Source organism: Gracilinanus agilis, chromosome 1 (genome assembly GCF_016433145.1).
Source record: "Gracilinanus agilis isolate LMUSP501 chromosome 1, AgileGrace, whole genome shotgun sequence".
NCBI classification, from domain to species: Eukaryota; Metazoa; Chordata; class Mammalia; order Didelphimorphia; family Didelphidae; genus Gracilinanus; species Gracilinanus agilis.
The window spans coordinates 497249467-497270210 of NC_058130.1; the positions used below are offsets into that span (position 1 = coordinate 497249467).

The window sequence follows — 20744 nt, forward strand, 5'->3', positions numbered from 1 at the left end:
TGCCACCCAGCTGCCCCCAGAGTCCTCAATTTTTAAGGGGTCTAGAAAAAAGTTTGAGAACCACAGATTAATAAGATCATAAGGCATAGATGTGGTTAGGTGCTAAGAGGTCATCTAGATACTCTTCCCCTCTGCCCCTGCCACTTAATTGACTGATAAAGCAACTAAGGCCCAGAGAAAATAAGTGACTTGCTAAGATCATTTGTTAAGAAGTAGAACCAGGATTTAAATTTTGGTCTCTTGTCTCTAAATCCAGTGTTTTCTGCACTGTCCTCTTGTTTGAAAATTACAGAATTTTAGTGTTTGAAAATGACTTCAGTGGCAGTCCTACTAATTCATTTTACCTATTTATATACTTCCTTTCATTAAGTTGAACTTAGATTGTTGTGTCTGATAATTAATGGGTCTGGAGCACTAATTATTTAAGGATTTATCATCAGAAATCTTTATGCACAGATATCAATATTTTAGTGAAAAACCCCTATAACTTTTGAACTGGAAGGGGCATTAGAGATCACTACTCTGCTAGAGATAGACACCCATAACTTCATATTGTTTTAATTGGTAATCATTTATTTAGCACCTACTATGTTCCAGGAACTAAGTAGCATTAGAAAAAAAGGAATCTCCCATAGTGTTTTAGGAAGGCAACACTTGCAGCCACCTATACTTCCTCAGAGACTCTTGTATTTCAGACCCAGGGATGAAACCTCTATGGCCAATGATAACTATTTGAATTCAGTTTTCAATAATTAACAAACTTAGGAGGCAGCTGGGTGGCTCAGTGGTTTGAGAACCAAGTCTAGAGACAGGAGGTCTTAAGTTCAAATTTGGCCTCAAATATTTCCTAGCTATGTGATCTTGGACAAGTCACTTAACCTCCATTGCCTAGTCCTTACCACTGCCTTGGAACCAATACACAGTATTGATTCTAAGATGGAAGATAAGGGTTTTAAGAAAAATAACAAACTTCTACCTTGTCATACCTTTTCTATACAATAATTATGAAGCCTGGGCAGACATTCAAACCTCATTTGCTCATCTCTCCTGACTGCTTATTCCCATCACCCTTAACCATCTCTTTCACCAGTGTCCCACTTTATGGGTACCTACATTGTACCCCATACTTTTTTGAAATGCCTATTCCATAGGTCACAAACTAGCTTCCATCTTAAACCTTTTCCTTTCTCCTTTCATATATTCATCTGGCTCCCTTCTGATGACACAGCTTTCCTGGTTATCCTTTACAACACTGGTTCACTTTTATTCATTCAGTGGGTCATGGTCTGGGGGTTGGTGTATCACTCTGTGTCTTCAAATCCTCCAAAATGATTTTTACCTAGGAACAATCATAATCAAAATCCAGGGTTTTCAAGTAAAAAAAAATGCAAGCAGCCAAAAAGAAAGAAATCAAGTACCGAGAGCCACAGCCAAGATTATATATGATTTATCAGCCATTACTTTAAACAAATGGAGAACTTGAAACATGATATTCCAAAAACCCAAGAGCATAGGCAAGTATAACTTGCCTAGCAAATCTGAGTAAAATGTGTAATGGTACCAGGGAAAAAAGGATCTTTGATGAAATAGAGGACTTCCAAGCATTCCTGATAAAAGACCTCAGTGGTGCAGAAAAATTTGAAATATTTTGTTTTATTCAGTTAAGATCTATCTTCTCATCCTTCTACTCTTATTATATTCTTTTATCCTCTTTCTATTCTTCTCTTAAGATCCTCAAACCATGACAAAACAACTTCAAGCCTGTCTAATTAGATTTCTTCTATAAAATTTGCTGGTGATGCTAGGGTTCAGAGAAAAAACATAAATAGCATATCTTTTTGTTTAGCCCTTAATCATTGCATTTTTTAAAAAGCACAGAGCATGGAGCAGCTAGATAGTTCAGAGGACAGAGAGCCAGGCCTGGAGATAGAAGAACTGGGTTCATATCTGGCTTCAGATACTTCCCAGTTATGTGGCCCTGGGCAAGTTACTTAATCCCCATTACCTAGCCCTTGTCTTAGAACCAACACATAGTATTGATTCTAAAAAAATGCATAGAGCATGAGATGAAGTATTATGTACAAGGGACAGTGAAGTGTGTGAAGGAGAGTAGTAGTAGTTGTGTCATAGTAGTAGCAATAATGATACTAGTAGATAGCATTTACATAGTACATTAACATTTACAAAGTCATTTATATATATATTATTTAATCCTTACCATAACCCTGGGAGGGAGGTACTGTTGTTATCTCCATTTTGAAGATGAGACAGGCTGAGAGAGGTTAAGTGACTTGCCACCTAGTGTCTAAGACATGACTTGAACTCAATTTTTCCTGACTTAAAGTGTGCCTAGCTACAATAAGTTTAGAAAGGCAGAATGGAATCAGAATATGAAAGATTGTAAAAGCTACTGGCGTATGCTTTATTTTTTTTCGATCTTTGAGGTAAGTGGTAGCCATTGTAACTTCTTAAGTGTGGACATCATCAGATCTGTGCGTTAGGAGTATCAATTTGCCTACTATATGAAAAAGGCATTGGTATATTAGGTAAGAAGATAATTTATGTTATTGTTATTGTCTAGGTGAGAAACAATATAAGCCTATACCATTATGGTTATGTTGGTAGTAGAGAAAAGGGGGCATATATGCAGGAGATGTTTTAGAGGTAAAATGACCAGACGAATCAACTGGTTGTAGTTGGGGGAAAGGGGAAGGCAGAGGTAGAGGAAGACCTCAAGTGTTTGGAAAGATACCTTCAACAGAAATAGGGAAGTTTGGGGAAAGTATTAAGAATTTATAAGTAGTAAGAATTTATAACATCACAAATTTGAAATCCAGTTCCCCATTTTTTCCCACCATACCATGCTGCATTCTGGACAGTCTATTCCATTTTTGATATATTGGTTTATTAATTTTGAGAGGGCTATTATGGAACATCTAGGTCAAGATGTCCAAAATGTATTTGATGTGAAACTGGGCGGTTGGCAGAAATTCTGTGGTTGTACAGATAAGTCTGTGAGTTACCTGTATAGAGATAAGATAAATTATAGGACGTCAGTTTCTCTAAAAATTCTATGATGGTCAATTTGGCCTTAAAGATTAGTTTTATTCTTTTTAAAAAAAAACTTTTTTAAACCCTTACCTTCCATCTTGGAGTCAATACTGTGTATTGGCTCCAAGGCAGAAGAGTGGTAAGGGTAGGCAATGGGGGTCAAGTGACTTGCCCAGGGTCACACAGCTGGGAAGTCTCTGAGGCCAGATTTGCACCTAGGACCTCCTGTCTCTAGGCCTGCCTCTCAATCCACTGAGCTACCCAGCTGCCCCGATTAGTTTCATTCTTGGTGGGCATTGTCTATAAAAGAAGCTCCTCTTGTTGAATCCTTTGTTATTTTCAGGATGATATTGTTAAAACAAGAAATTGTTATGCTTCTACCAGATGTTCTAGAATGTCATGAAAGGCAAAGGATCGTGGATCAAAACCTGGAGAGGGTCCTTTGGGCTCATTTATAGATTAAAAAACTGCTACTCTACTATGGTCACATAGGTAATAGGTATTATAGGCAGAATTTGATCCCAAGTTCCCTAATTTCAGATAGGTCTCCTTTTCCTCTCTCACCCTGCCTCATCTTACTTTATATTATACATCTGTATTAGACTTGTGATCTGTTTTCTGAATTTCATAATTTTTTTCTACCCTCTTGTAGCATATTGCTTCTGTTCCTGTGCCTATTTTTTTCCTCCACTTGCCCTTCACTGTACCCCCTAGGTTCCTGGATTTTCTCTCAGGAATATATGTTAAATACTTAATTGATTGGATCTGTACCCTTTTCATTTCACTTCCTCCTTTACCTGCCTTTTGAATAATGTACATATCCTTTCTGTCTGGACCCATTCCATCACACCAACAACTCTTTTTTAATAAAAAATTTCAGTGCTCTTTAAAGGGAGAATTTGGGTGTGTAAGAAGAAAGATTAAATTAGTGCTTAAATCTTGTTTCTTCTTTAATATCTCCATTTTGGTTCTACTACTATAGCCACCCTAGTTCAGTTAGACCTCCACCTCTTCTGTCTTAAGAGTGTTTTACTATTGGTCTGCCTTCCTGCCTCCATTATTCAATTTAATGCATATCAGAGACATATCTGTGGGGTTAATTCTCCTGTATTGGAGGTGATAATCACTTTCAAAGGGTGTTTTTTAGGTTCTATAAAATAAACAACTGGGCAAATACTTAATCTTCACTGGCTGGCTCTCTGACTACTCTCCTCTCATATTACCTTCCTTCATGAATTCCCAGTTACAGATAAACTGAGATTACTAATGTCCTTTGTTCTTGTGTCCCTTATTCTCAATCTTCTCTCTGCTATCTCTGCTTTTGCTTCCTCCTAGGTTAGGAATGCTTACTCTTTTCCTACTCTTTCACCTACTAATCTCTCTTTATTGAAGTTTATTCAGTCATTGAAAACACAATTCAGGTATCACCACCATAAAAACTTCCTGACCTGCCTTCCTGGTGAAAATGAGCTCTCCTTCAGTAATCTGCTTTGCAGTAATTTCATTCTCCTTTATTACCATAAGCATTTGTGTACTTATATTGATTCTCTTTCATTAGATTGTAAGTTTTTTCAGAGTAGAGATGTTTTGGTATGTTTGTGTTCTCTCAGAATAGTGCCTTGGATATAGAATCATAGGATCAACAACATGAAAATGATTAGGACCTTCCGATGGAAAGTAGGGTAGAGATCATTTAGTCCAAAGTTCTTATTTTACCCCTGAGATCCCAGAGCCCTGAAAACTTAGCTGAGTTGACCAAGTTCACATTTGTATTGGAGCAGCTGAAACTGGATTTAAATCCAGATCTTGGGACTTTTATCCTATGATGTATTTACTATGTAATTTTAAAAAAGTCTTAATTAGTTGAAGTAGGAATGAGACAAGGTTGATTGACCATATGGTTTTCATTTTGGTGCTAGAAAATAGAGTTACCATAAGCATATAGAGCGTTAAAATAACTTTTTTGGTTGTATTGTTGTTGTTTCCAGTAATAACTGAAAACTCTTCTAGTATTGTCTAAATGTCTTAGACAATTTATTTATTCAGTGCTATACTAAACAAACTTTCAAAAAGCTTATATAGAGCTATGGAAAAAAACCCAAAATTCACATGGAAGAACAAAAGGTCAAGAATCTGCAGGATAAACAACTTTAAAAAATGGGAAGGAAGAGATGGGGTGGCAGTCTTTCAGTACAAGATCTCAAACTACTATAAAGTAGTAATCATTAAAATGATTTGATGGTTTTTTTAAAGTGATCATTGGAATAAATGAGGTACAGAATAGATGAGATACAGAAGCAAACAAAGTAGCATAGTATTTAATAAACATAAATATGTAATGTTAAATAAATTATAAATATAATTTATAAATATAAATATACAAGCTCCATTTAATGAGAGCAAGGCATTTGACAAAAACTCATAGGAAAACTAGTCATCAGTCTGGCAGAAATTATGTTTAGATTAATACCTCAGACCACATATACTAAGTAAGGGAATAGTCAAATCATGTATCACTTAGATATTTAAAAAAATCATATCTTAAATAAATTAGAGGAACAAGAAAGAAATTAAACATTTCATTCATATATAAGGACTAAATTGATAACCAGACAAATGAAGATCATATGAGATAAAATGAATAATTTTGGTTATTTAAAGTTAAAACATTATTGCACAAAAAATATAGTAAAAATTAGACTGGAAGCAAGTAACTGGGAAGAATCTTTGTGACTTTTTCCCAAATGAGTCTTATTTCCAATATATATGTAAAGAAACCATTCAAATATATAAGAATAAGAACTACTCTCCAATAGATAAATGACCAAAGGATAAAAATAGTCAAATTTCAAAGAAAGAAATCCAACCTGTCAAAAGTTTTACCAAAAAATGCTCTTATTCAGTAATAATCAAAGAAATGGAAATTCAATTACTTCACATGTATCAGACTAGCAAATATTACAAAAGGAAAAAAATGACAAATGTTGGAGGGGCTGTGGGAAAACAGGTACACTAGTATACTTTGAGTAGAATTTTGAATTGGGTCAACTATTCCAGAAAGCAATTTAGAACTATGCCCAGAAATTTACTAGATAGGATTTTAACCCATCTGTGTCACTGGGGCCTATAAGCTAAAACAATTAAAGGAGAAAAAAATCTATATGTAAAAAAAAATTTAGCAATTTTTTCATGATAGTTGAAGTTTAGAAATTAAGGGGTTGTTCCATCGGGGGATGATTTTAGCAAATTGTTGTCAACGAATGTAGTCGAATATTATTGTACCAAGGAAAATAATAAAGTGGACAATATTATAGGAAACTTGGAAAACCTTCCTGAACTGATGCAGAGGAAAATGAATAGAACTAGAAGAATTATCTAATATGTTAATAACAACTGTATAGAGAAAAGACTATTTTTGAAAGATTTTAGAATTCTGAATAGTGCAATGAAAAACCAAGAGCTAAAAAAATAAACATGAAACTTCCCTGCCATTGAGGTAATGAACTGAAAATGTAGAAAGAGTTACATGTTTTCAGATATGGCTGATTTGGGTATATTATTTTGTCAGACTTTGTTAGTTGTATTTTGAGGGAGTTTTTCATCATGGGAAGAATAGTTGAAAAGACAAATTAATTGAAAATACTTGTTACTTGGAAATTTGAAAAATAGCCATCAAGGGCAGAAGAGTCCTGTGAACAGTTTTTAAAAGTACAAAGAATGTTCATTAAAATGTAACCAAGTAAATGTCAACGTAAGCTGCCAACCCCAATCCTTTTCTGCATTTTGATGTGCTCTCTAAAGTGGAATTATTGTCACAGTCTGTCAGGTTTTCTACTTCTTTTCAATATCCCTTAGAAGTTAAACACTGTATGTGTGGGATACTATTAAAAATTTCCCTAAACATCTATTGGCTTTTAAGTACCACATAGGATTTCATTTAAAAGGTTATGAGGTGTAAGAGGTGGATGTAAGACAATTTCAGTGACTTTGCTGACTTTTATACAGTGAACTGAGAAGAACAGATGGTTTCTTAAGTGCGTACATTTAATCAGTAATTCAGCCTCTAAAAGCTATTATACTACCGCATCATTAATACTTTTCATTCATTTTTCATTTTCACATTACAAAATTGCCTATACCATTATTTTCTTTCTATTTATAGGTGGCTTGAAATGTATCAAAGTACTGAAGATCATACACCCACAACTGGTAGAACTGGTCTGATTACTTATTTGAATCTTGGTGAGTTATCTATAATTTTATATTGCTTATACTTTTCTTCCTTCCATGGATAATTTAAAGCCAGGAAGTAAAAATTACTTTTCACATATATTTTTTTTAAACCCTTACTTTCCGTCTTGGAGTCAATACTGTATATTGGCTCCAAGGCAGAGGAATGGTAAGGGTAGGCAATGGGGGTCAAGTGACTTGCCCAGGGTCACATAGCTGGGAAGTGTCTGAGGCCAGATTCGAACCTAGGACCTCCCGTCTCTGGGTCTGGCTCTCAATCTCCTGAGCTACCCAGCTGCCCCCTTCACATAATTTTTAATGGAAACTTAACTACCTTTAGTTGATTTGCAAGCTAATAACAAGCCAAAAGGAAATTTTCATCACAAGTTTGCTTGCTTAAAAAATTATGTGTATAGATAAGGAAAAGTCTTATGTTGTTGCTAATTTCTAGTATGGATTTTATAATATTTGATATTTAATAATAACATATTGAAGGCATTTTCTGTTCATTGTAGGTTGTATACAGCAAACTTGTCCAATATAAGTTGTTTTTTCCCTGTCCTCTGCCAGTTAAAAATTTTAAGTTGTCATCAAAATAGATATAATGGTTCTGAAGATCAGAATATTTACTCTTTGTGCAGGATTGGAAAGTTCATGGCTCAATCAGTCAGTGACAACCGTACCCTGTCTTAAGCCCATTCATGAAGAAGGATAATTGATTAAGAAGTTCTTGTTTTTTATATGAAATTGAGAATACAATTAGTTCATTTTAATAGGCAGAATCAGGTTATGTTATGGGACTAGAACATTAAACAGCCAAATTAGGTTTATGTTATTCTGTAAACATTTCTTTCTGAAATTTACTTTCCTACCATAGAATTATTTATATTTACCATATCTGAAAAAGATCTCTTGGAATTTTGTGAAGCCGTGCCTTTTGTCTTACTCCATGTACTATATAAAAAACATTTCTAAAACACTGATAGTTTTAGAAAATACTGTATTTGCTTAATGAATGTATACTGCTTGAGTAATAATAAGTGATGTTTTTAAGACAATCTTTTTAAAAAAAAAATAACCCTTGCGGGGACAGCTGGGTGGCTCAGTGGATTGAGAGCCAAGCCTAGAGACCAGAGGTCCTAGGTTCAAATCTGGCCTCAGATACTTCCTAGCTTTGTGATCCTGGGCAAGTCACTTAACCCCCATTGCCTAGTCCTTACAGTTCTTCTGCCTTAGAAGACAGAAGGTAAGGCTCCTAAAAATAAATCGATAAATAAAATGGAGATGATAGTACTGGAGTATTGACTCCAAGATGGAAGGTAAGGGTTTAAAATAAAAAAAACAAAACCCATTCCTTCTGCCTTAGAATCAATGTTGGTTCTAAGGCAGAAGAGCACTAAGAACTAGGCAATGGGGGGTTAAGTGACTTGCCCAGGGTCACACAGCTGGCAAGCAGATACACTCTCAATGGAGGCTCTTAAGCTTCCTCTGAAGTCAGCATACTAGGTATTATTGATATCCCAACTCAAAAAAGTCCCTGTCCTTGGGCAGGAGATAAGTAATATATCTTGGAACTCTATAGTACTTAGATTCTGACATTCTGGATTAAACCATGAATAGTATATTTAGCATTTTCTGAGTGAAGAAAATTTGTATCTGAGTATTTGAAAAGAACACTAGTTAGTTTTGATTATTTTAAAGAATCAGAGTGAAACTTAAACCATTGAAGAATTAAACTGGTAAAGAATCAAAAGATAGATTCAGCAAATACTTAATAAGTACTTACTATATGTTTAATAAAGAATTTTACTTATCCTCCATTTTTAAAAATTAATTTTTGGTTATATTATCTCCTATTAGACTTTAAAAAATAATTGATAAGACTTTTTTGTCTTTATTCTTTGGAACTTCCCCCCTCCTTTTGATAAAGAATGTTTTGTTTTAATTCTTTCTTTTAAAAGTTTCCTTTTTGATAATTTGTGGAAGTTGCTAACATCTTTTCTGGTCTACATACTTTTTTACGCTTCTAATAATGATTTAGATCAATTTGAAGTGAAATTTTACAAGTCAGTAGTGGGACAATTAATTGAATTGTAAGCAGAGGATCTGGTCATGGTAACTTAGTGATTAAAATAATAGCTCACCAGATTGAAGCCACCATTTTGTCTGGTCTCTGGGGTGGCATCTGTGTCCCAGTTTCAACTTGGGGCTAAACTCCATATTTATTCCAATCTAAACTGTAAATGTGGCATGGCTAATTGGTCCAAAATTAGTGCATGAAGATTAGCCTCAGGCTTATCTTACTTAATTAAAAAAAGTTGGTATGAAGGCTTTGTGGCATTTCATTTGCTTGGAAAACAAAAGACCAGTCCTTGTATTTTGCCTAATTTATTTAACTTAGATTTATAAGCCTACTGCTAATGAGTTTTTTTTTAATACTTTGTGTGTAAAAAGGCACTTTTTTTTGATGCCCAATAAGTATGTGTGCTTTTTAATTCAAGGATGTGATTTACTGTTGAAAATCTGTTAAAACCCACCCTTACCATTCTTCCACCTAGGCGCCAATACACAGAAGTTAACGGTTTTAAAAAAAAAAAGAAAATCTGTTAAAAAAAAGTATTTGCAATATTTTGCAAATTGGAAAGTTCTTTTATTTTCACTCAAGGCAATCTGCCCTACACTAATAATTAATTTTATTCTAAAATTTTTTTCAGATTGCCTCTGATAATTCATATAGGATTTTAAATATAGTTCAAGTGAGATAAAATATAGTGATATTTGTTATTATACACACTATCCATTATTATCATCACATAATTACTGACATTGGAGAGAAAAGGAGTTGTCTATGAGATGTGAAAATGACAGTCATTTCATCTTTTATACCCTAAATAACTAGATGTTTAAGATTGATTTTAATGATTTTTAAATGATTGTTTAAAATACCTTTAAACTTTATTTATGTTCATTGCCTTTCTCATAATGGTGGTGACAAAAGCAATGTATAAACATATTTAATGCAGGAAAAAAACAGACCTTTTTTCTCTTTCTGTCTCTCTTTAGACAATTTAGATTGATGATATGGTCTCATCAATCCTAGGCAAAGCAGATAATCGTTTGAAGATTCAAAAGCAGGACAGCTAAGTTTGAGAGTCATCAATAAATATCTTTCATTAGCCATAATTGTTGTGACTGCTTGTCCTGAGCTCTTTTAGGATATCTAGAGCTATACTTGAATAAAATTTTGGCAGTTAAATAGCATCAATTAAATACTGAGCCTCTCAATAAAGACTCAATAAAATTGATACCTTAGACCAGTGATTCCTAGAGTGGGCGCTATCGCCCCCTGGTGGGTGCTGCATCGATCTAAGGGAGTGGTGATGGCCACAGGTGCATTTATCTTTCCTATTAATTGCTATTAAAAATTAAAAAAAAATTAATTTCCAGAGGGCTAAGTAATATTTTTTCTGGAAAGGGGGTGGTAGGCCAAAAAGTTTGGGAACCACTGTCTTAGACCAAAGGTGTCAAACTAGGGGTAAGGAATGTAACCAGATTACATTGTAATTGGAAATGTTTAACTAAATAAAAATACAGCAGGACATAGAAGATGTTAATTTGTTGTTTTCTAAATCAGCATGTACTCTGCCAGAGATTTTTTTTTTTAGTTTGACATTTCTTCTTTTCACTTAGGCCATCATTTACTGCCATCTTTCTTATTAAAAATGTAATTTGTTTCCCCTTTTTCTTCCTTTTTAAGGAAGGTTATGGTAAATTAAAAAAAAAAAACCCAAGAAAAGATCCTTAAGCTCTTCCTTCTTTCTGTCATGGAGGTGATTTTGGGCTCTTAAACACTATGCCATCAGATTGTAAGGTCTAGAATGTTTTGTTATGGCGGAATGGCTTTAAGTATGATTCCAATGATAAAAGAAGGAATGAAAGACCAAAGAATTTGTAGATTACACCAAAAGCTAATGTCAGTCAACAAACATTTTTTAGGTACTTTATATGTGTCAAGTGCACTGGGTTAAGTGCTCTTGTTATAAAGAGGCAAACAAATACAATAAACAAGTACAATAGTCCTTGCTTTCAAGGAGCTCACAGTCTAATGGGAGAAACAACCTGCAAACAACTAGGTACAAGCAATCTATTTACAGAATAAATTGGAGAGAACCAACAGAAGGATTAGGGAAAGCTTCTTATAGGTGGAATATTAGCTGTAACTTGAAGGAACCCAGATGAACCAGGAGGCAGAGAGTAAGAAAAAAAGAATAGCAATATTCTGAAATATGTTTCAAGTCAGGGAAAGGAGTGCCTTGTTTGAGGAATAGTAAGCAGGCCAGTGTCACTGGATCAAAGAAATACATTGAGGGGGCCAGGTTATGAAGGACTTTAAATTCCACACAGAGGATTTTTTTATATTTTATTTTTGAGGTTTAAAATAACCATTGTAGTTATAGAACCAGAGAGGTGATATGGGTCAAGCCTGTGCTTTAGGAATGCCATTTTGGTAGCTGAGCATGAACTATATAGTGGGGAGAGACTTTAGGTAAGGAGTCTATCTGGGAGGTTACTAAAATGGTCTGGAAGTGTGTGCCAGCACCAGGGTGATATTATTGTCAGAGGAAAGAAAGGTGATGTGTAGGAGAGAAGATAAAGACAATAAATGGATAAGACTTGGCAATAGATTGAACATGGGAAAGGAAGAATGAAGACTTAAGGATGATATTTTGTTTGGGAACCTGAGTGACTGGAAATATTATGTTACCCTCAAGAATATGAGGGAAGTTAAGAAGAAAAGGAGGCTTTGAAGGTAAAACTAAGTTTGAAGATAAAGATGGGATTTTGGACACATTGAGTTTAAGATGTCTGCTGAGGCATCCTGTTTGAGATGTGGGCCTGGAATTAAGCAGAGAAGTCAGGGCTGGATAAATAGGTTTGAGATTCATTGATGATAACTGAATTCCTAGCATCTGATGAGATCACTACTCCAGAATTTTTTAAAGGTTTCTGCAATATTTTGTTTGACAACTGTTTATTTATTTTTACCGAGAATTTTAGTCTTTCCATCTTAATTTTCTGGCTTCTATAAAACAGTGTGTATTTATAGATTCTTAACATTTATTTTCTTTATCACTTCATTTTTCTCTACTCACATGGCCTGGACAATTTCAATAGCTTTTCAGTAGTTGATCTTTCTGCCTTAATTAGGCCCCCATTCCATTCCATTCCATTCCATTCCATCCTCTTCTCAGCTGCCAAAGTAATTTTCCTATAGTGCAATTCTATCACTGTATCACCTTCCACACAGTAAACCTCAATGGTTTCCTAACTCTTGGATCTCATATAGACCCATCTGCTTGGCAATTAAAGTTCTTTATAACCTGACCCCTTCCTACCTTTCCAGTCTTCTTAAAATGCAGTCACTTCTATGTTACAGTGACCTACTTGGCTTTTACTCGCACCTGCTGAATTCCCCCTCTCTCATTTCTGTACTAGTTGTGTTCCAAACCTGGAATGCTCTTAGTTTAGCTTCACTGATTTTCTTCAAAGTTCGATTCAGTAGGCTGTGCTGCTAGTGCTACTGCTTTCCACTCAGATTTCTTCCATCTACTCTGTCTAATAGGGAGTATGTGTACTTCCTATTAGAATGTGAGCTCTTTGATGGCAGGGATTGTTTTTAGATTTCCTTAAATCCTCAGTTACATAGCACAGTATAGGGTACAAAGTTAAAACTTTATAAAAGCTTTGTGATATCAGCCAATTTCTTTTTTAGCATCTTCATTAAAGAGTGCAAGAAGCAGAGTAAGAGAATGTATGCACAATATTTGGTATACCTTACGGTGCTCTGTAAGTCAGTTTTTACTCCAATATATTACATTGATCTGTGATCTCATTGATGAGGTATTCTTCCCATATATTTTATTGAATCTCAATGATGATGGGGATATTCCATCTAATAGTAGACTTAATCTGTCAGTACTAATTCTACTTGAAATGTCCAAAAGGACATTTATGATACGGAATTGAATGAAAAGGGAAAGGAGTATTTACATGGTGTCCTAATATGTTGCCAGGCACCAAGCTAAACACTTTATAAATATTATCTCATTTGATCCTCACAACAACTGTGGGAAGTAGGTGCCCTTTTCATCTACATTTTACAGTTGAGAAAACAGGCAGAGAGATTAAGCATCCAGGACTACACAGCTAGAAAGTATGTGAGGTTGGATTTGAACTCAAGTCTAACAGATTCTAAAGTGAGTGTACCATTTAGCTACTCAGGAAAGAGATATATAGATATCTATCTGGGAGCCATCTGTGATAATTGAATCTATGAAACTTTGATAAGATCTTTAAGAGACACAGCAGTACCTTGACACATCAGTTTAATTCTCTCCATGGCTAAGCTAGTAACTCAATTTGCTTGTGTATCAAATTGAAGTACTCTATTTAAATGAATGGAAATGCAATCTATTTCGGCCCCCCAAAAAATATGGATTTTTTGTTTTATATGCTTTTAAATACAAAAGTGTACTTTATCAATAACAAATGTATTTATAGATAATAAGAAAGAGTGTAAAGAAATAAACTTGCTTATGAAATGTTATTTACCTTCAAGGTCAGGCAAAGATGCTGGCAGAGAAGGTTTTCATTTCATGCACTATTACTTAACATAACTTACTCTCTACACATATAACTACATTTAAATGCAAAATTGACCTTACACATTACTTATGATATGTAACTTTTATTGCTAAACTTAATTGCTATTTTTTTACTTTACTTAATTACCATCATTTTCTTCATTACATTTTGGCTATTTTGCCACACTTTCCTTGATTTCACTTAGAGGTCATTTCAACAAAAACCTTTCTATGGAAGTTTGTTTCTTCCTCCCTTTCAGAATGTTTCGATAATGTGTGAAACAGCTCCAGTGCACGACCTGTTGCAATTTTTCTGGGTGTGTCTTTTCAACAAACTGTTTAATTTTTTCCCAAATCCTCAACATTTCTTTAATCTCTCTTGTACTGATTACCTCATCCACTTTGGGTTCCTCCCCACTAATTTCCTGCAAAATCTGAATGCTGCTGCTGTAACTCCTTCAATTCCTCCGTTGTCAGGACCCATGGTTAAAAGTTAAGAAATTTGCCCCCAAAACTGATAATAAAGACAAGTATAAAGAAGAAAGCAAAGGCAATTCAATATAGATGCTCACATGGCCAGATAAACACTGAACTAACAAGACAGCCTCATGTAACTTGTGAAACTGAATGTTGGACAGGCTCTCTAGTAGAGGGCAGTGGAAGCTTGTGATTCAAATATCCGTTCTTGACTTAAAGCAAAATACCAGTCGTGTCTGTTGTATCTCAAATTGTTTGTGACATAAGGTGCTCATGTGTCAAGGTACCACTGTATAGCATAGTTAGAGAAGAATAATGGCTTAAGATAGAACCTAGGAGAACATCCACAATTAGGGGAATATGGATGATGAGTCAGCAAAGTAGATAAAGGAAGATTAGTGAATTGATTCAGGAAGAGGATCAGGAGGGGGATGAATGTTAAGAAAGCCTAGAGAGGAGAAATTAGAAGTTAAATTAGAAATTATCTAGTTAGATTTTTCAGTTGATGCACAGATTTGCTTGGTCCTTTAGATATTCTTAAATTCTTCTAGTGTTAACTGTTAAACAGCAAATAGGTTGGAAAGTATAAGACCTAAAAATAGACTATCAGATTTGGCAATTAAGATATCTTAAAGAGAATAGCTTCATTTGAGCACTGAGGTTGCAGTCTTGATTGCAGAGCAACGAGAACAGTGGAAAGAGAGAAAGTAGAGGCAGTGAATGGAGTGTGGCAAAGAGAGAAGAGAGTAGTAGGATTGCAAATATAAAAAGTGCTCTTTCTTTTTCCATGAAATGCCAAAAAAGTGGAAATACCAAAAGTTTTTCTAGGTATGGGTTGGACTACTAGATGGATCATGAAAACTTTTCCAATTTTTCTTTTTTGATACTATCTAGATCAGTGATGGGCAGACTTTTTAAAAGAGGGGGCCAAAGGAAAGGAAATGCTCATCTGTCAGTCTGTTTCTAAGGCAACTCTTTCGAAGTTTCATTGTGTTGTATCCTACTCATTGTATTCGTCAGATTAGGAATAATGTCTCTTGGCAGGATAGAACATTTCTGGGCACCACATCTGGCCTGCGGGTCATAGTTTGCCCATCACTGATCTAGATGATGGCATTAATTTGTGCTAATCTGTGGTTAGAGGCAGCTAATTGGCACAATGATATAGCATTAGGCTTGAGTCAGGAAGACCTGAATTCAAATGTAGCCTCAGTCATTCCCTAATTTGTGATCCTAGGTAAGTCAGTTGACTTATCTCAGCCTCAATTTCCTCAACTATAAAACGAATATAATAATAGCACCTACTTCATAGGGTTCTCATGAAGATGAAATAAATAATATTTGAAAAGTACTTAGCACTAGTGCTTGGCACCTTAGTAGACGCTTAGTAAATTGTTATTCCCTTCTCTTTTCTGGCCATCTTTAGGTTTCCAAATCTCCTTTTAACTGAGAAGGTATGCATCACCTATTTTTTGGGTTAGAGGTGGAATACATGTGCAGGGTGGCCTATGTACAGTAGTCATACATTCTGACACCCGAGTCTGATCCTGCTAGAGTTTATGTTCCTTTGAGAACTGTAACAATTAAAAGGGCAAACAAATCCCATCCTTACAGAACCAAGGTTACTTCAGCCTCACCATAGGATTTTGGTAGAGAACTCCCAGAAAATATTTTACAAAATAGGTGAAAAGAAATTAGTTACTCAGTTCTGTAAAGTACATGCCCAAATTTCTTTTAAATTTTCCTAGTATAATTACTTTATTTGAATATAGCTTTTCTGAAACAATTGTGTAAATCAAGCCACTTTTAAAATATAGAGTTTGGTATTTCTATTTTTTTGGCATTTCTTGGAAAAGGTAAGAGCACTTTTTGTACTTGGAATCAGAATATTCTACTTGGAAAGAGAATCCCATCTACAACTTTTGCTTTTAAGTCATCTATTGAAGGGTAACTCTGAGTTACTGTAAGGCAAGAAATTCTGGTTTTACAAAGTTCTGATTTTTTTTTTTAATAGATTCATTGTAAAGGAACTTAATCAGAGATGTGAGGACTTGAAATGGAGGTGAGCTGATGGTTTAGTGGAGAGTGAGGATAGTGCAGTGGGTAACCATTGTGTGTGATGAAAGCTCACTCACATGTTCAGTCATAATGTGGCCAGTCTAAGGATACCTGAGGAAGGCTTGTTACTTAGCTTTGCTGCCAAATTGGAGTACTTTTTTGGGAAAAGATCACAGAAGGGTCCTAATTGTAATGTATAAATTGTTAGGGGATGTGGGAGACACTGCATCTTCTTACTTGCTCTGGTTGTTGTTTCCGTTCGAAACAGTTGACTTACAGCTGAGTTTGAGGTGAGGCACTGAGTAACGGTTAGGGCCTAGTCAAAAAATGGCCGAGTAATGCTCCTTGGAGATAGCTTAACAAAACCTAGTTTAATGGTTCCTAAAGGTTTAAGGTAGGAAAAGATAGGTAACAGAGGATGAAGAATCTTATTTGGGTTTCCCCAAAGCCTCCTTACAACTCCTTATCACTGAACTAAATCCCAGGGTCTAAACTGAATATCCTATTCTAATCAATAATCTCCTTAAATATATATACATACAAATATATGAATATATCAATATGTAAAATTTTTTTAGCCCTTAACTTCTGTGTATTGGCTTCTAGGTGGAAGAGTGGTAAGGCTGGGCAATGGGGGTCAAGTGACTTGCCCAGGGTCACACAGCTAGAAAGTGTCTGAGGCCAGATTTGAACTTAGGACCTCCTGTCTCTAGGCCTGACTCAATCCACTGAGCTACCCAGCTGCCCCCTTAAATATATATTTTAAAATCAATGCCTCCTTATAGTCTTCCTTCTCAGCTCCTCTTCCAATTGTCAGATCTTCTGGGCCTAGTCAGGCTTCTGGGCCTGGTAGGCCTAATAGGCCTGTCCCACTCTGCAGTCACACAGAGGGAACAAAACAGTTTTTTCTCCTTCTTGCCTGTTGGTCTTCTTTCTCCAGCTATTCCCCAAGCTCCAACTTTTTCTCCTCTCCAACTGCCACTTGGTTTTCCAGTTTTTCCCAGAGAGCTGATTCACAGATTCCCTGGCAGACAGATCACCAGGAGTGAGTTGTCAGTTGGATGCCAACAGACATCCAGCTCCTCAGAATTCCTTACTAGGAACCCTGTCCAAGATTCTAACTGGACCTTAAAAGGTAATCTGACAGTCCTAAGCTGCTAAGCTCTTAAATTACCCCCAAATGCTTATTTTAACCCCAATATACCTAAGCAGGAAGTTTGTACTTGTGGAACTGAAATGTTGGCTTCCCAATAATTTCTAGCTACCTCATCCTCATTATGCCCTCTGGGGGAAGGACACCACCTTCAAATACTTAGATAGCTTGAGATAGATAGGATAGCTTATCATGTTCATTGTTAAGAAAAAATAAAGATTGTATATAAAGTGCAGTTAGTTTCGGGTGAGAATTTGAAGGACCAGTCAGATTTTAACTTGAGAGGTATAAATATTAAAAATGATAAAGACTGGTATAAATATATAAATTAGTATTTTAATTAAAGCCATGTTGATAGATAAAGTTATCAGACCACGCGCTTGTAAGCATTCAAAACTGCCGCCTCCATTACTGCCTCCTAGCCAAGCGCCTACTCCCAAAGAGAGCACTTCCTCCTAACCCAGGAGATTTAAACCCTCTCTGCGTCGACGTAGACCTCCCCATGCCCCCAAAGACCCGGAAACGGAAACCCGTTGGACCATGGGAAATGTAGTTTGATACATTTCCCAAATTTCACTTTTACAGAGGGCAAAGTCCATCTTATACTGTCAAATGTACTTTTCTCCATTTTATCGTTATTCAGTTATACATCTATGGGAAACAACATTATATAAATCATCTATTGCTTCATATATATATCAGAGAATCCTGAAACTTATTCCTTCTTCACAATTTGGAAAGCCCCTAAACTTTAATCCAATTAGAAATTACATTACTTAATTTTGTATCCTGGTTATAATTTAATTGTTTTTTGTCCTTTGGACACATTTGATTTTGGGGGGGACTATAATAATTTGTTTTACTCTGTACTTGAACATATTTGGACTAACTGGGGAATACATTGACCACTGCTTTTTTTAACTGTGTGGTCAATAAATCACTTATAATCAAATTTTGTTATTCTGTTATTAAATTTTCCATTACACTATGGTCTTCTCTAGAGCAGATGTGCTAGATATCTTTAAATTTGATCTTTTTTTGGATTGTCTTTTGAGTTCCCTTGGCATTCTGGTAATATTTCTGCAGGTATTACTCTAGCTAGTTAATATCTCTTCATTTATTATTTTAATTTTTTTTCAAAATACTCACCTTTTTTCTGGAACTGTATTAATAATGACTATGCAAAGAGGGTTAAGTGACTTCAGTATAGTTAATATCATATTCTGGTAAAATAGACATAATGGCCCTTTTAAAAACAACATTAAATAAGTAACATTTAACAAAAGGGGGAATACATTTCAAATATATCTCAACTCAGGTTAATTTACGATGTTTGCTAATTTGATTCTTATTGCTGTCTTTGCTATCTACTTTCCACAATTTTTTTTAAACCCTCACCTTCCGTCTTGGAGTCAATACTGTATATTGGCTCCAAGGCAGAAGAGTGGTAAGGACTAGGCAATGGGGGGTTAAGGGACTTGCCCAGGGTCACACATTCAGGAAGTACCTGAAGCCAGATTTGAACCTAATACCTCCTGTCTCTAGGCCTGGCTCTCAATCCACTGAGCCACTCAGCTGCCCCCTACTTTCCATATATTTTAATTATATTGATAAAAGATATAGGCAAGACCTATATTCAGATCCTACCACTGCTATTAGTTAGGTTGCTTCTTGGCTTCAGTTGCCTCATCTATAAATTGAGGGAAATTATATAGTAAAGTCGGGTCTCTGAGGTTTCCATTCACTTTTTCAGTTATCCCTACTAGGGAGGTCCAAGCCCAGCAGTATCTTCTGCTTTCACTCAATTTTTCAAGGTTTTATGTGAGGTGGGGGAGGAATAGGGACTAGGAGTTGGGGAGGGAGTACATATGGGTATTTGCTTCTATTTGCAGTTTCAGCCATCCATGGTATATCTCGGGATGTATCCCAATATACTTGTTTTTTTTTTTTTTTAGTATCTTTTTTTTTTTTTTTTAACCCTTGTACTTCGGTGTATTGTCTCATAGGTGGAAGATTGGTAAGGGTGGGCAATGGGGGTCAAGTGACTTGCCCAGGGTCACACAGCTGGGAAGTGGCTGAGGCCGGGTTTGAACCTAGGCCCTCCTGTCTCTAGGCCTGACTCTCACTCCACTGAGCTACCCAGCTGCCCCCCAATATACTTGTAATACCTACTTCATGGAATTTTTGTAAAGCTCATATAAGATAATTTATATAAATATGGTACTTTGAAAAGACATAGTTATTTTAATAACCCCAACCTTTTTCTGAAATAGATTCAACTTTTTGAGAACAATATTATTCCAGTGATGATATCAGTTGCAAAACATGGAATGCTACAACCTCTAAAGAATTGAAGTTTGGGATCATCCAAAGGCAAATTAAGCGAATGATAGGGATGAGCACAGTAAAGTACAGGGAGGGGATGCCATTTAAAAAAAGGTATGATGATGGGGCAACCAGGTGGTTCAGAGGACAGAACGTCAGGCCTGGAGCCAGGAGGTCCTGGATTCAAATTTTACCCCAGATACTTCCTATCTGTGACATTGCTTACATTGGCATGAAGACATTGGGGTGGGGTTGGTCTGCATACCTCTCCCCCCAACCCCCTCCAACGCTTTAAAAAAATTTTTTTTAAACATTTATTAATAATCATTTTTAACATGGTTACATGATTCATGCTCCTACTTTCCCCTTCACCCCCCGCACTCCCCCCACCCATGGCTGATGCACATTTCCACTGGTTTTGTCATGTGTCCTTGTTCAGGGCCTATTTCGAAATTGTTGATAGTTGCATTGGTGTGGCAGTTTCGAGTCTACTCCAATGCTTTTTTTTTTTTTTTTTTTTTTTATTTTTAACATTTATTATTAATCATTTTTAACATGATTACATGTTTCATGCTCCTATATTCCCCTTCACCCCCCGCACTCCCCCCACCCATGGCCGACGCACTTTTCCACTGGTTTTGTCATGTGTCCTTGATCAAGACCAATTTCCCAATTGTTGGTGGTTGCATTGGTGTGGTAGTTTCGAGTCCACACCCTCAATCATGTCCGCCCCGTCCCATGCATTCAAGCAGTTACTTTTCTTATATGTTTCCTCTCCTGCAGTCCTTCCTCTGAATGTGGGTAGC

The 20744-nt window shown here is 35.8% G+C and overlaps 1 protein-coding gene across 1 annotated transcript in view; it reads left to right on the top strand.

The window, feature by feature from the left end:
* The window catches only part of NCOA2 (nuclear receptor coactivator 2), a 305348-nt gene that overhangs the window by 26720 nt on the left and 257884 nt on the right, over positions 1 to 20744 (top strand). Inside the window, exon 2 of the mRNA XM_044665931.1 lies at positions 7214 to 7293. The gene's annotated coding sequence lies outside the window, so the exon portion shown is untranslated. The remainder of the gene's footprint in view (positions 1 to 7213; positions 7294 to 20744) is intronic.